Genomic DNA, 13954 nt, shown 5'->3' with positions numbered 1-13954 from the left:
TGAAGTCAGTGATGATATTCTTTATGCTGAATAACTGTTAAAATTAAAGCATTATAATTTGTAACATAGAATGCTTTTATTAAGCTGTGATCACTTTAAATACAAAGTCGTTATCAGTTTATTTTGATGGTACTCTTTAGACAGCTTTTGATAAGTAACTCTGCAACTCCATGCCAGCTAGCAGTAATTATTATTAGTAGTGTGCTAAATATATGCTAACACTATTTTGATGTTGATGTTTCCCCAAAAGACAAACTATTATATTATATTAGAAGTAACTTTGCAATTATGTGAGTCTAATATTCTAAGGAATGTTAGTTGGCATGTAGCTGGAAAATTTAAGCTTGTAGTAAATATAATAAGTGGACCATCAAAATTAAACGTAATATATATATATATATATATATATATATATATATAAAGGTAATATGATATAGTCCATTAGAAACTTAGTTGATTTAATATGGCATCCATTGTGTGTTATAAGTAATCATAATCTTAAAAGTTATAACCTCAAATACTGAAGTATTATAATGTATTATAATTGTTGTTATGATTATTCATGAGAAGATATAACATGTTATATATATATATATATATATATATATATTTTTTTTTTTTTTTTTATAATGCATTATGCATTCATTATGATGCCTTAGAAATACCCTTATAATGTATTAGAAATAGGGGCTTCATAGAAAGTGTTACCAATAAACTTTTGTCTTTGAACCGACAAACAGTCAGGTTGTTAGGTTTTCTGAGTGATAATGAGGACAAGACGAGACGAAAAAAAAAAAAAAGAAAAAAGAATCATATTTAGAGCTGCAGTTTTGGTTCAAAACTACCTAAAATCAATATTTCAGCAAGTACAAAACCAGCCAGTGTTCAAAACGATCGCCTTACCTCAGCCTGATTTACAACGGTAAGCTTACAATAACGTTTCTTTTTTATTATTTGAGTGGTGGTAGGTTTTCACAGGAAATTCGAGCATGACGCTGCGTCATTACGTCAAATTTGTAAACATAAAGGCTGTATCCGAAATCGCCCCCTATACCCTCAAATAGGGCACTCTCTGATTGGACAGCCATTTTTAGTGGTGTCCCAAACCATAGTGGACGTTCTCGAGTGCACTCATTCAATCCAACAATGCACCGAAAAAACGAGTGTACAACCGATGTACACTCAACAGCTAGAGATTACCCATAATGCACTGTGAGAGTCACACGCTGATTGAATTCAAGTGTCTCGCCAGACGATCCTTTTTTCATTTTTGTTCCTTTTGTAATTGAATTTTCTCCGACCATTCTTTCTACATCAGCAAAAGAAATGTTTGGAAAATGTAAAAGGAGCTGGTGGTCTAGACCAGTGATGCGTGGGTCCGCAAACCCGCCCGCAACTCGGACTGCAAAAAAAAAAAAAAAAGTAAATATTGTACCTGACAGGCATGTTTAATATTTCACCATTATAAGTGGCTATGAGGTGGAGATGCGTTCACTGTCAAACATCATTTGGCATTAATTAGGTAATTTTGTCAAAAGAAATGCTCTTGATAGAAAAACACTGATTGTTCTTGTTATGATTTATTTTGTCTTTCCTTCATACAGATTTAAATAGTTTCATTTTCAAAGTGCTCTAAATTATGTCAGTGATTCTCCCATGTTAAATATGATCAAGATTTATTGTATTTTGATCTACAGTGTAATAAAAGTTAAGAAAAAGATTACCCTATAGCCCTAAATATATACAGATTACAAGCCAATTCATTTTTCTTAAATTTTAATTTCTTCTAAAAATTATCAAGAATATAAATTAACTTAATAGGCTAGGTTAACAAATTTTTATAACGAAGTTTTCATATGTAAAATCAGGAATCACGAATATGACAAAATAATATTATGTGTGTGTGTGTGTGTGTGGGGGGGGGGGGGGGCGGTGTAATTATGTGTACTATTAAAAAGACTCAAACAGTACCCAAACTAAATCTAAATTAGGGGTTCTTTATTATTTATACTCCAGGTTTCCAATGGTGTGGAATGTGTGGTGCTGAAGAAATTTATTCAGCGTAATATTAACCACCACCAAAAACACACTTCCCCAAAAATATACAGAAACAAACCCAAAGTTATAGGCACTTCAAATAATTCTCATTTACAGAATTTACTTCAGCCAGTTTTGCCAATTCCCCCTCCTTACAAGGATGGTTACACATTTCTGACAAGAAAGAATAAACTAAGAAATGAATTAAAGTACAAAAAAAAAATCTTGATGTGAGCACTTAACCCCCAGATAAACAACAGCAGTGGCTAATGATGCTTTATGAAGAAAGAACATACACAAAAGAATATTATAAAAGGTACATTTTCATAAGCTACCCACCAATGTTGATAAATCATAAGTACTTTACATTCTGCCTAATACTGCTGGCATAGCTATTATCAGCTTCATCTCTTAAAACAGATTATTAATGAACTCAATCTAACTTTGACGTCAAGCAGTGTACAACTAGTGAACTATACATTTTTATACACCCAAAAGAATGAAATAAATATCACTCAGTGCTTGACGTGCTGCACCGCAATAGAAGTTCACACAGCTGTTACCTCACGTGCCTTCAATCTCCCCTCTAATATCATGTTATTAAAGGAGGAAGAAGTTAAGTTTACACTTTCACTTTCCCAACTTAATAACATAAATGGCATTTACAGGAAACCAGTTAACAATCACATTAAATATCACTCACGCTCAATCTCCGTGGCCCGCACGACCCAACAATGACTGATTGCAGAACAGCAGAACCATACGTCACAGCAGTCACACGGCAGCAGCAGGCTCAGCCGGTTGTGGGCGGAGTCTCCTGCTGCGGCCCAATCAGGTCCCAATTCGCAAACTATGCCTTTTTAAATAGTATTCGCAAATAGAATTAGTATGTCCCAAATCGTATTATGTTTAAAAAGTATTCCAAAGATATCCGGGTGGTCTACTACTTAACTTCAGAATACGACATACGGATCAATGCACCCACAACACGTTACGCGGTAAACGAAGATTCGATTAGAACTACAAACACGCATAAAAAGTGTAAAAAAAAAACTACAAACATGGCGGATATGCGCGATCAACGGATGGGTGGAGAAAGGGGTTTGAGTTATAAATAATCAATGTGTTACCTGAAAAAAATAAATAAATAAAATTACATATATATATATTTAATGTTTTCCGCGTTATATTTCATGTGCAGCAACATAATGAACTTTTAGAATTGCAGTAACAAATGATGAGAGTCTGCTGGCCAAAGAGTCCTTCGTGTTTCACTTTGAATTTAAGGATGATATTGATATGGACATTTTCCTTAAAGAGTGTGTGAACAAAACATGCCTCAGGATTAACTGCATAGGTTTAACCTAATTTAGTTAGGTGAGTAATGTGTGGTTATTATTGTTGTCAAATGTGTGCCTTCTTGCTATAACATTTGTTTGATTTTGTAATATTTTTTTTGAAAATCCAGTTAATGATGCGTATAGTGTATAGTACATGGTATTATGTACTATGAAAAACTGGTTAATCCTGAAATTATTAAGTAAAAATATAGTTTGACTATATAAAAACGTTCTATTGCTCAGGTTTTGTTTTGTTTAAGCTTTGCACTCAGTTCATACTGTTTATCTTTTAAGACAACAAAAATGTTACACACACGTATATATAATTTAAATAGGCGCGATTAAATACATATATAATTTAAACAGGCGCAAATACACACATATATATTTATAAATATTTACTTTTTTCAATTAAAAACTAACCATTAAATTAAATACTGACTTAACATTAACAGCTTTGAAACACTTCACAAAGATAAGAAGTGCAATTTCTGGTGTTTATCATTAATAAATTATTTATAGAGTTATTTTATTATTTATTTATTTATTTATTTTTGCTTTTGCACTTCACAAGCAAACAGTGCTCATGAAACATTGACAGAAATTATTTAATTGTTATAGAAAAAAAAAAAAACATGATATAACACTGGGTCAAATCAGGTAAACAGGAAATATGACCTGTTTATCAAATGTAAACAGTTTTCTATCTGAGCTGCTTCTTCGTCTTCCAGCTCTGCTCTCTTTGGACATTCAACTTCATGTGGTGCAGCTCATCCATAATAAATATTCATTAAACATACTTGATTAAAGTTTTACTTTAAGACATGCTGAAACTGGTTCTACTCTACAGGAAGCGATTTAATAGTAGAATCTCATCTGTGCCAATCTGAACATTTTTGTACACTTATTGTAAGACTATTTGCAAATTTATTTTGTTTCATTCTTTTCAAATATATTATATTATGAAGATACATTTTTCTTTATTTGTCTAGAGGCACTGTTCCGATCCGGATATTTATATTTTGCAGAGTTTTCAATCAGCCATTTTGACGTTTCATATTAGATCATAAAGCAGCACGAAGGGCAGCAACGAATCAGGGGCCTTGAAGCCAACATATAGTTTAGAAATGAAAAGACAAGCCAAAATATAGGTTAGAAATGAAAAAGTGTTTTGTTTTAGAGAGAGAGAGAGAGAGAGAGAGAGAGAGAGAGAGAGAGAGAGAGAGAGAGAGAGAGAGAGAGAGAGAGAGAGAGAGGCATATGTAGCAGATCCCAATCTGCACATAATAGATTTCACTCTGGAAACAGCGGGACGGCTTCAAAACACCACTTTTAATTGATCCTGGAACACATGGGACACTTAATCAGACAATCACGTTCACCACGCTATCCTCTCTCCGTGTTTCACACGAAATTAACCGGGAGATGAGGAGAAACTTTTAAGCGTCTTGCCTCGCCAGCATTCAATCGTGGTCTGAGGCTGACGACAATTACAACAGCTTTTTCAACATTGTGTACTTCATTAAGCATTAATAAAGAAAATATAAAAATAAAATTACTGTTTGAATGTTTTCATTTCCACATGTATCATTAACAATGAATAATGTATTGAATTAATGTTTACACAAACAGCATACAAACATTCCCCAAAAAATCACCACAACAATAATACAAGGGAACATTAAATGCATAAGTGCATAATCTAAATTAAAGCAGATTGGTTTTCAGTATAAGTGGAATGAGAAATTAACAACAATAGAAACATAATATTCACCAATTCACATATATTATTATTTAAATCACTTTTCACTGTTTAAATTGAAGAACTAAACATACCTGGAACACATGGGACACTTAATCAGACAATCACGTTCACCACGCTATCCTCTCTCCGTGTTTCACACTGTGCACAAACCACCGATTAATTAGTGTCACGTGCGTCAGGCACAAATCACATAAAAATCGCACAATACACAGAAATACATATGTATAATCCCATTTAGAACACATACTGTTTAGAATTTAACAAACTTTAGTTAACTGAACACTGATAACATACCGAAATTAACCGGGAGATGAGGAGAAACTTTTAAGCGTCTTGCCTCGCCAGCATTCAATCGTGGTCTGAGGCTGACGTAACTCCCGCACTCCCAAAGGCATAGCGCAACACTGATAAGAGTCCCATTTGAATAACATATCATAATAGAAGTCCCTACACGCAATAATGCAGATGTTTTGAGAAGTTCATCACAAAAATAAAATAAAATATATTTCTCTTCCAAACTGGCTACATTCACCCCGCTGAACTTCACAAAACTAGTTCAGTACTAGTGACAAATGGACACTGGGGAATGTGATCGCACTCTATCGAAAATACAGTATCTTCATGCAACATATGTGTTACCCAACTTACTGGGAGGGCGGCAAAAGAAAGTTGGCCAGACTCTCAAGTGTCTTCCCGCAAACAAACAGTGCCATAAACACTATTTCAAAGATACTTGAAATGATCACTACTCAAACAACACCCCAGATAAATAAGACTAACAGGGTTTTTGTTTTTTCTATCCCACCCTGACTTAAGAAGCTTTTGACCAGAGAAGGCTAAGTGAAGGGCTACGCAGTAGGGTTTTCTGGGTCATAATTTGGATAAGTCTATTAACTGGCTTTACCAATCTGCCAGCCCTTGTTCTTACTGGGTGAGCGGTTTCAGAAGGGGGTGGAAAGATCTCTCCAGGGACTTGGTCAGATGGTATTGACTCTGTCACGTCATGTTCAATTTCCTCTACTTCCATATCAGAAAGGTCCGTCTCAGAACTCTGAGTGGCTTCCAGATTCTCACTTTCAAGAACAGATCCATCAAGGACATGCTCTAGTCCTGTACTTGAATTTGGATCTTTCATTCCCTCTTCCACTGATGAGTGATGAGTTCCACTTAATGGACAAACTGGGGGATGAACTGGTCCATCAATATCGTTACTAGCATCCTCTGATCCATCAACAGTAGTATCACTTGTAGACTCATCAGTTTCATAGTCCAATTTCGATTCATCCGAGATTGGTTCTTCTCTCTCTTCAACAGGCAAGAAGTTGGCTTGTAAGAGCAAGTTTCTGTGAACCACCTTCTCCTGATTCGTTCGAGTGTTCCTGACACGGTAGGTATGGCATCTTGTGTCCACAGATACCACAACATGTAATGTTGAGTCCCACCTGTCGGCTAGCTTGCGCCGTCCACGCTCTCCTTTGTTGGCAAGCAGCACATAATCGCCTTCCTCAATGTCTCTGCCTTTGACATCTTTGTTGTAATAGTCAGTTTGCCGTCGTTGACTCGCGGTGTTGTTGGCCTGAGCAACTAACATAGCTTCCTTGAGATTATCCTTCAGTTTTCTCACGTACTGATCATAGTCTGCAAAGTTGTTATCACGGTCCACACTCTGGAACATTAAATCAACTGGCAGTCTGGGAATACGACCAAACATAAGGAAAAACGGAGCGTAGCCAGTTGATTCATGGGCTGTACTGTTGTAAGCGAACGTCAGGGTTTGCAGCATTTGCGGCCAGTCCTGTTTAGCTTTTGGGGGTAACGCCCTGATCATATTACCCAAGGTGCGATTAAACCTCTCGACTTGGCCGTTGCCCATTGGGTGGTATGCTGTGGTACGTGACTTCTGAATGCCAGCAATCTGTAACAGTTCTTTAATCATCCTGCTCTCAAAGTTTGCTCCTTGGTCTGAATGGATTCTTTGTGGGAATCCATAAACACAAAAGAACTTATCCCACAATTGACGAGCGACTTGAGATGCTGTTTGGTTCTTGCATAGGAACGCATTCGCCATTTTTGTAAAGTGGTCAGTTACCACAAGAACATCTACACTCTTGCCAGAAGAGTCCTCGGCAGACCAGAAGTCTATACAGACCAGTTCCAATGGACTGACGGTTCGGATGCTTTCTAAAGGGGCTCGCCCTTCAGGTTCAGGGGTTTTGCTGACCACACATCGCTGACAGCACCTCACATAGTCTCGGGTATCACTCTCTAGTCCAACCCATGAAAATCTCTGTCTAGCCAAAGACAATGTTCTTCCTTGGCCTTGATGGCCCGCCTCGTCATGGACGCCACGCAAGACTTCACTGACCAGAGATTCAGGAACTATGAACTGGTAACGTGTAAACTTAGTCACTGGATCTTTGCGGACACGGTATAGTATGCCATCCAACAGCTTCAATCTGTCCCATTGCTTTAACAGTTTCAAAGCCTTGTAAGGTTCCTTGGCTCTTTCTCTCCGAGATGGCCTTCTCCCTCGACACACATAGAGAAGAACTCTTGAGAGAACATGGTCACCTTCTTGCTTCTCTCGAAGCTCTTCCAGAGAGTAGACAGGTAGGGGGTTCTGACCAGCAGGCCTCATCCATTGTGTTTCTTGAGCTAGCCAGGAAATTACTCTACCTTCAGCTCCCATTACCCACTTCGTATGAGCTTCGAAGATAGCAGAAACTTGGTCAGAAGTCAGTGAACACTGCTTTAACGGATGTCCAAAATGCTGGCTGTTTGCACTGAGCCTAAACGAATCCTGTACCGTTTCTTCTCTTATCAGCTCAGACTGTCCCAGTAGGTGATCGTAAGGCTCAGCCACAAGTCTATGGCTCACATGACTAGGGACAAACGGTTGACGACTCAGTGCGTCAGCAACCACATTCTTGGTCCCGGGTATATATTGGATGTCGAACGTGTAGGGGGCCAACTTAGCCACCCACCTCTGTTCGCACGCGTCTAATTTCGGCTTTGTTAAAATATAAGTCAATGGATTATTGTCTGTCCAGACTGTGAAAGGGTGTCCTTTTAGCCAATGGCTAAATTTGTCACAGACAGACCATTTTAATGCGAGAAATTCGAGACAGTGCGCAGGGTAGTTGGACTGAGCTCGAGTAAGCGCCTTACTTGCAAAGGCGATTGGCCGTGCCTTGGACTCCCCCACAGGGACTTGTGATAAAACTGCCCCTATACCATCCAATGAGGCATCCGTAGAGAGGATAAACGGCTGGGTGAAGTCAGGGTGCGCCAAGACTACAGATTTCAAAAGGGCCGACTTAAGTTGTTCAAAGGACAGGGCACATTCTGTCGTCCAGTCTGATGAGCGGAGTTTCCTGAAAACAGCACCACCCCTTGAGTAACCTTTTTTTCCTTTGGTTGCAGCGGTCAACATGAAGAGAGGTTTTGCAATACTGGAACAATTGGGGATGAACCGCTGGTAATACATGACCATGCCCAAAAAGGATTTGATCTTCCTCGGGGAAGGTGAGACTCCATCATCCATCATGAGGTCCTTTTCAGTGACAGCGGTAATGGCTGCAATTTTGTCAGGATCAGTTGCAACGCCGTGCTCATTCACAATGTGACCGAGAAACCTGACATTCCGTCTTAGGAAGTAGCATTTTTTTGGTGCCAACTTCAGCCCGTGAGCACTCAATCGCTCAAAGACCATCTCTAACCTTTCCAGGGCCTTTTCTTCACAAGGAGCCACCACTAGGAGATCGTCCAAATAACACAGCAGGGTAAGAAAGTTTTGGTCCCCAAATATACTCATCATAAGCCGCATGAAACTCGCTGGACTGTTGCACAGTCCCTGTGGAAGACGATTGAATTCATAAAGTCCAAGAGGAGTGGTAAAGGCAGTCAGTTTCTTGTCTTCCTCACTCATGGGGATGTTGTAGAAGCCAGATGTGAGGTCCATTGCACTGAACAACGCATTCCCTCCTAGAGCAGCGAGACAATCGGCCTGGTGAGGAAGAGGGTGTGCATCCTTTGTGGTGCGTGAATTTAACCAGCGATAATCAACGCAGACTCTAAGATCCCCACTCTTCTTCCACACAAGGACTAAGGGAGAGGCCCACTCGCTGCTGGATTTGCGAATGATGTCCCGCTCTTCCATCTCTGATAACACTTGCCGTAGTTTCTGGTAGTGCCCTGGTGGCACACGCCGATAAGGCAAACGGAACGGCCGGTTGTCAGACAGATGAATGCGATGCACGAAATCTTTTGCTGTCCCGCAGTCTAGCTTGTGCTTTGAGAATACATGTTCGTACTTCTGGACCAAACGCATTAGCTGGCCTTTCCACTGAGATGAAACTTCACAAGAATCAATGTCCAAGTCACCCAATCCCAGCTTTAGCAGTGTTTCATGAAAGTCTGTGTTGAATGGTCCATCATGCACAGCTTGGCTCAGGGCTCCGACAGTCTCGAAGCTTCGCTCCACATCTGATTCTAAATCTTCCAATGCCACACACGGTGAAACATTGGCTACCTTTGAATTTTTCTTCAAAAGGACGGGCTTGTCATATGGATTCAGCATTCGAACTGGCACCCACCTGTCAGCAGTCATAGAAGCCACCACACGTCCTACTATAATATCCTTCTTATGGGTTGGTGACTTAGCAGGTTCAATCAACACCGCACTGCCTTCTGAAATAGGTGCTGTAGGAGGCAACTTGGCCCAAACCAGATGCTCCTGCTTAGGCAGCAATGTGACAGCCTGGACCAGTTTGGCGGTTCCAATGACATCAGGCATCTCATTACCTCTCCATCTGTTAAGGCCAGAAAGTATGTTAAGAAACTGCTCGACTTCTGCCTCCTCTGTCGATTCAGGCCTATTAACAACACGCCAGTATTTGGGGTTCTGCTTAAGCTGACTCAAGATAAATTTAAGAACGTTTGTGCCCAGTATTAACTCGTCTCGTTGTCCTGTAACGACCAGCGTAGGTACGCTGACTTCATGCTCGTATACTCTCATCGTCAACTGGTACATACACTTTGGCGCAACTTGAACTCCACCACATCCGACTAGCATAACATTGGCCTGCATCTTGCATGGATCCAGAGACAAACCTGCATCAAGTAAACGGGACTCTGCAACTTCACTGATAGTGCAAGCCATAGACCCACTGTCCAACAAGGCTCTTAGAGGGACGGTGTCATTAACTAAAACATTGGTATAGAAAAGGCTATCTGCCCGTGCCAGTTGGGTCACATTCTGAAACAGAACCACATTATCACTTGTCACTGACCTGCAAGTTAACTCATATATGCTCGATGCATCATCTTGGAGGGTCTGATTTTCTTCACCCGCACTATCCCCTCCCCAGTGCGGGCGTGTCAGTTTCCCTGAACCTGTGAGTGGCTCCCAGCCTCCGCACTCCTCCTAGGACAGGACCTGCGCTGGTGACCAACTTCTAAGCAAATTAGGCATCTTCTCTCAGACATGCAATGAGACCGTGTAGAATGGGTTCTCTCACCACAGACACGACATCTGGATGGACGAGACCAAGATGGCGACTGAGATCTATCAGGGGCAGCCTGTACATTAGTACGCTCAAGCACCCTCTCCAGCATGTTAAGCACCCGCTCTAACGTACCCGTGTCAGTCAAGGCCGTGGATGAAGGCAGTGTGGTGGTCTCAGGCTTTATGGTCGGTGTACTGGGAATGTACGTTGCTGCATTCACAGCAGTATTTTCCACAGAAGCCATTTCTGCATTGCTGACAGCGGCAGTTGCCACTTGAAACGATCGTTCAGGAAGAGAGCGGCAGTGCAGCTTTTTTGTTCTAGACTCCCTTTGATGCTCATCGATGGCTTCTTGCACCTCTGCCGATGACCACTTGGTAACAGGCTTGTATCTGAACACATTAGAAAGCCCATCATCAGGGCAGTTCCGAATAAACATCATTGCGACTTCCTGAGAAATGTTCTTCATTTGACTACCCTGTTTCTGCAGGTGTTTATCTGCGATTTCGGCTGCGTTATTGAGACGGACCCAGTAATCAACAGGGCTTTCTCTAGCATGGGGAAGTGTAGAATAAAAGTCTGCTAGTGGGAGACAAGACTCTGGGCTTTCACTAAAATAGCGTAGAAGTATTTTGTAAATTACTTCAGGGGTAACAACCTTATCAGGCGAGGGGTTACTTTTTAGCCCCACTTTGACTATGTTTTTAGCTCTACCCAAAAGGTGATTGAGAACCTCACTGGAATGCTCTACTTTTGGACAGTCACACTTCTGTAAGTAAACCTCCATTAACTCTATCCATTCATGAACGGAGTGTTTATCTGTACCGTCACCACGGAAAATGGGGGGTTCTCTATTGTCAGATCGTACAATCAGGTTCAACTTGGATAAGTCAAGAGTAGTGTTAGCGAGCTCACTTTTGAGGGGAACTGTTAAGGGGTTAGTCTGATGCCCCAATGAAGGACTACGATCAGCTAAAAGCCTGTCAAGAATGCTATCACCAATTTGGCTACCCAGCTCTTCAATGAACTCTGTTATCTGCAACCGAGAGTCATCAATGATAGGAGTGGGTGTAAAAGCAGCGCCAGAATTAAAGTTCTCCCCCTCTTGTGAATAACGCAGATTAACATTACAAGATTGATTGTTTTCTTTATGTCTCACAACACCATCCATACCAATTAATCCTCTACCCCTCCCCAAGACTGGTGTAGACATGTTGTACATCTTACTGGCCGTAATGGTCACTCATATAGAACTCATTAAATTGATTAAATGTCCAGTTCAAAAGTCAATGTCTTAAAAATGTTGAGAAAACTGAATGTAGCGGAAATAAGAGAAGTTCATTATCTGACACTGGAAGGCAGGACGCGATCCTCGACTTGACACCTGGCTGGCGACTGCGGCCGTCTTGCTGGATCCAGAAAAGTCACAGAAATAGTCCCACGTAGACGGTCAACCCCCGGTGATCGGCTGCTGCTGATCGGTTGTATCCTGGAAGGTCACGGCACCAGTTTTATGTAGCAGATCCCAATCTGCACATAATAGATTTCACTCTGGAAACAGCGGGACGGCTTCAAAACACCACTTTTAATTGATCCTGGAACACATGGGACACTTAATCAGACAATCACGTTCACCACGCTATCCTCTCTCCGTGTTTCACACGAAATTAACCGGGAGATGAGGAGAAACTTTTAAGCGTCTTGCCTCGCCAGCATTCAATCGTGGTCTGAGGCTGACGACAATTACAACAGCTTTTTCAACATTGTGTACTTCATTAAGCATTAATAAAGAAAATATAAAAATAAAATTACTGTTTGAATGTTTTCATTTCCACATGTATCATTAACAATGAATAATGTATTGAATTAATGTTTACACAAACAGCATACAAACATTCCCCAAAAAATCACCACAACAATAATACAAGGGAACATTAAATGCATAAGTGCATAATCTAAATTAAAGCAGATTGGTTTTCAGTATAAGTGGAATGAGAAATTAACAACAATAGAAACATAATATTCACCAATTCACATATATTATTATTTAAATCACTTTTCACTGTTTAAATTGAAGAACTAAACATACCTGGAACACATGGGACACTTAATCAGACAATCACGTTCACCACGCTATCCTCTCTCCGTGTTTCACACTGTGCACAAACCACCGATTAATTAGTGTCACGTGCGTCAGGCACAAATCACATAAAAATCGCACAATACACAGAAATACATATGTATAATCCCATTTAGAACACATACTGTTTAGAATTTAACAAACTTTAGTTAACTGAACACTGATAACATACCGAAATTAACCGGGAGATGAGGAGAAACTTTTAAGCGTCTTGCCTCGCCAGCATTCAATCGTGGTCTGAGGCTGACGTAACTCCCGCACTCCCAAAGGCATAGCGCAACACTGATAAGAGTCCCATTTGAATAACATATCATAATAGAAGTCCCTACACGCAATAATGCAGATGTTTTGAGAAGTTCATCACAAAAATAAAATAAAATATATTTCTCTTCCAAACTGGCTACACATACACGGATAATATAATTGTTATATCCTACCATCTGCGATCATCAGCAGAGCTGACATCAAAACACAGTTCGTTCGGTGCATCTTCAAAACCTAAATTAAACCAAAACGATCATGTCCTTTTGCTATAAATGACCACAAATAGCGACGTTTCTCTGACGGAAGCTCATGTTCCTGGAATGTTCAGATAAGTTTTACTTTCGCTTGCATTCTTTCGATTTCAACTGGTTGTCCTGCTGTGTTGAGTCAGCTGACCAGGAAGGATAAGACAGTCTAATAAACATATAGGCTACATGATCAATCCCGGAGAAAGTAATCATGTCTTCATAACCATCGCCAAACTACAGGTTTTCCACTGTTGTCAAGCTAGCAGCAATTTGAAAATATACAGTCAAATCAGCTTCGATTTTTTTTAAAGAGTGTGCGCGCCTATTGCTTTGATTGCGTTCATTTAAGGAACAGCAGAGAGAGAAAGTGCTGCTAGAGCGCTTTTCTTTGAGTTTAGGGGCCGGCAGAATTTTATTTATTAATTTATTTTTGTACCAGGGACCATCACGCAGGGACAAGACCCAATAAGTTTGAATAAAGCTTTGTTCCATGTGTCTTTATGTTCATGGTTACTTTTATTTATTATTTACTCATTTATTCATGTTTCTTGTTGTTGTCAGTAAACATATTTATAACAGTCTCATTAATTTATGCATTAATTCATTACTTGACTGGGACATTATGCTTGTTTTACTAAAAAATATAATTAATT

At 40.0% G+C, this 13954-nt stretch overlaps 1 protein-coding gene across 1 annotated transcript in view; it reads right to left on the bottom strand.

The window, feature by feature from the left end:
• LOC141334223 (uncharacterized) overlaps positions 1-13954 on the bottom strand; it is a 93015-nt gene that overhangs the window by 74506 nt on the left and 4555 nt on the right. The window lies entirely within an intron of this gene.

The sequence above is a fragment of the Garra rufa genome, chromosome 1, assembly GCF_049309525.1.
Source record: "Garra rufa chromosome 1, GarRuf1.0, whole genome shotgun sequence".
NCBI lineage: Eukaryota > Metazoa > Chordata > Actinopteri > Cypriniformes > Cyprinidae > Garra > Garra rufa.
Note: the sequence above shows the minus strand (reverse complement) of the source record. Positions and strands in the feature narration are given on the sequence as shown.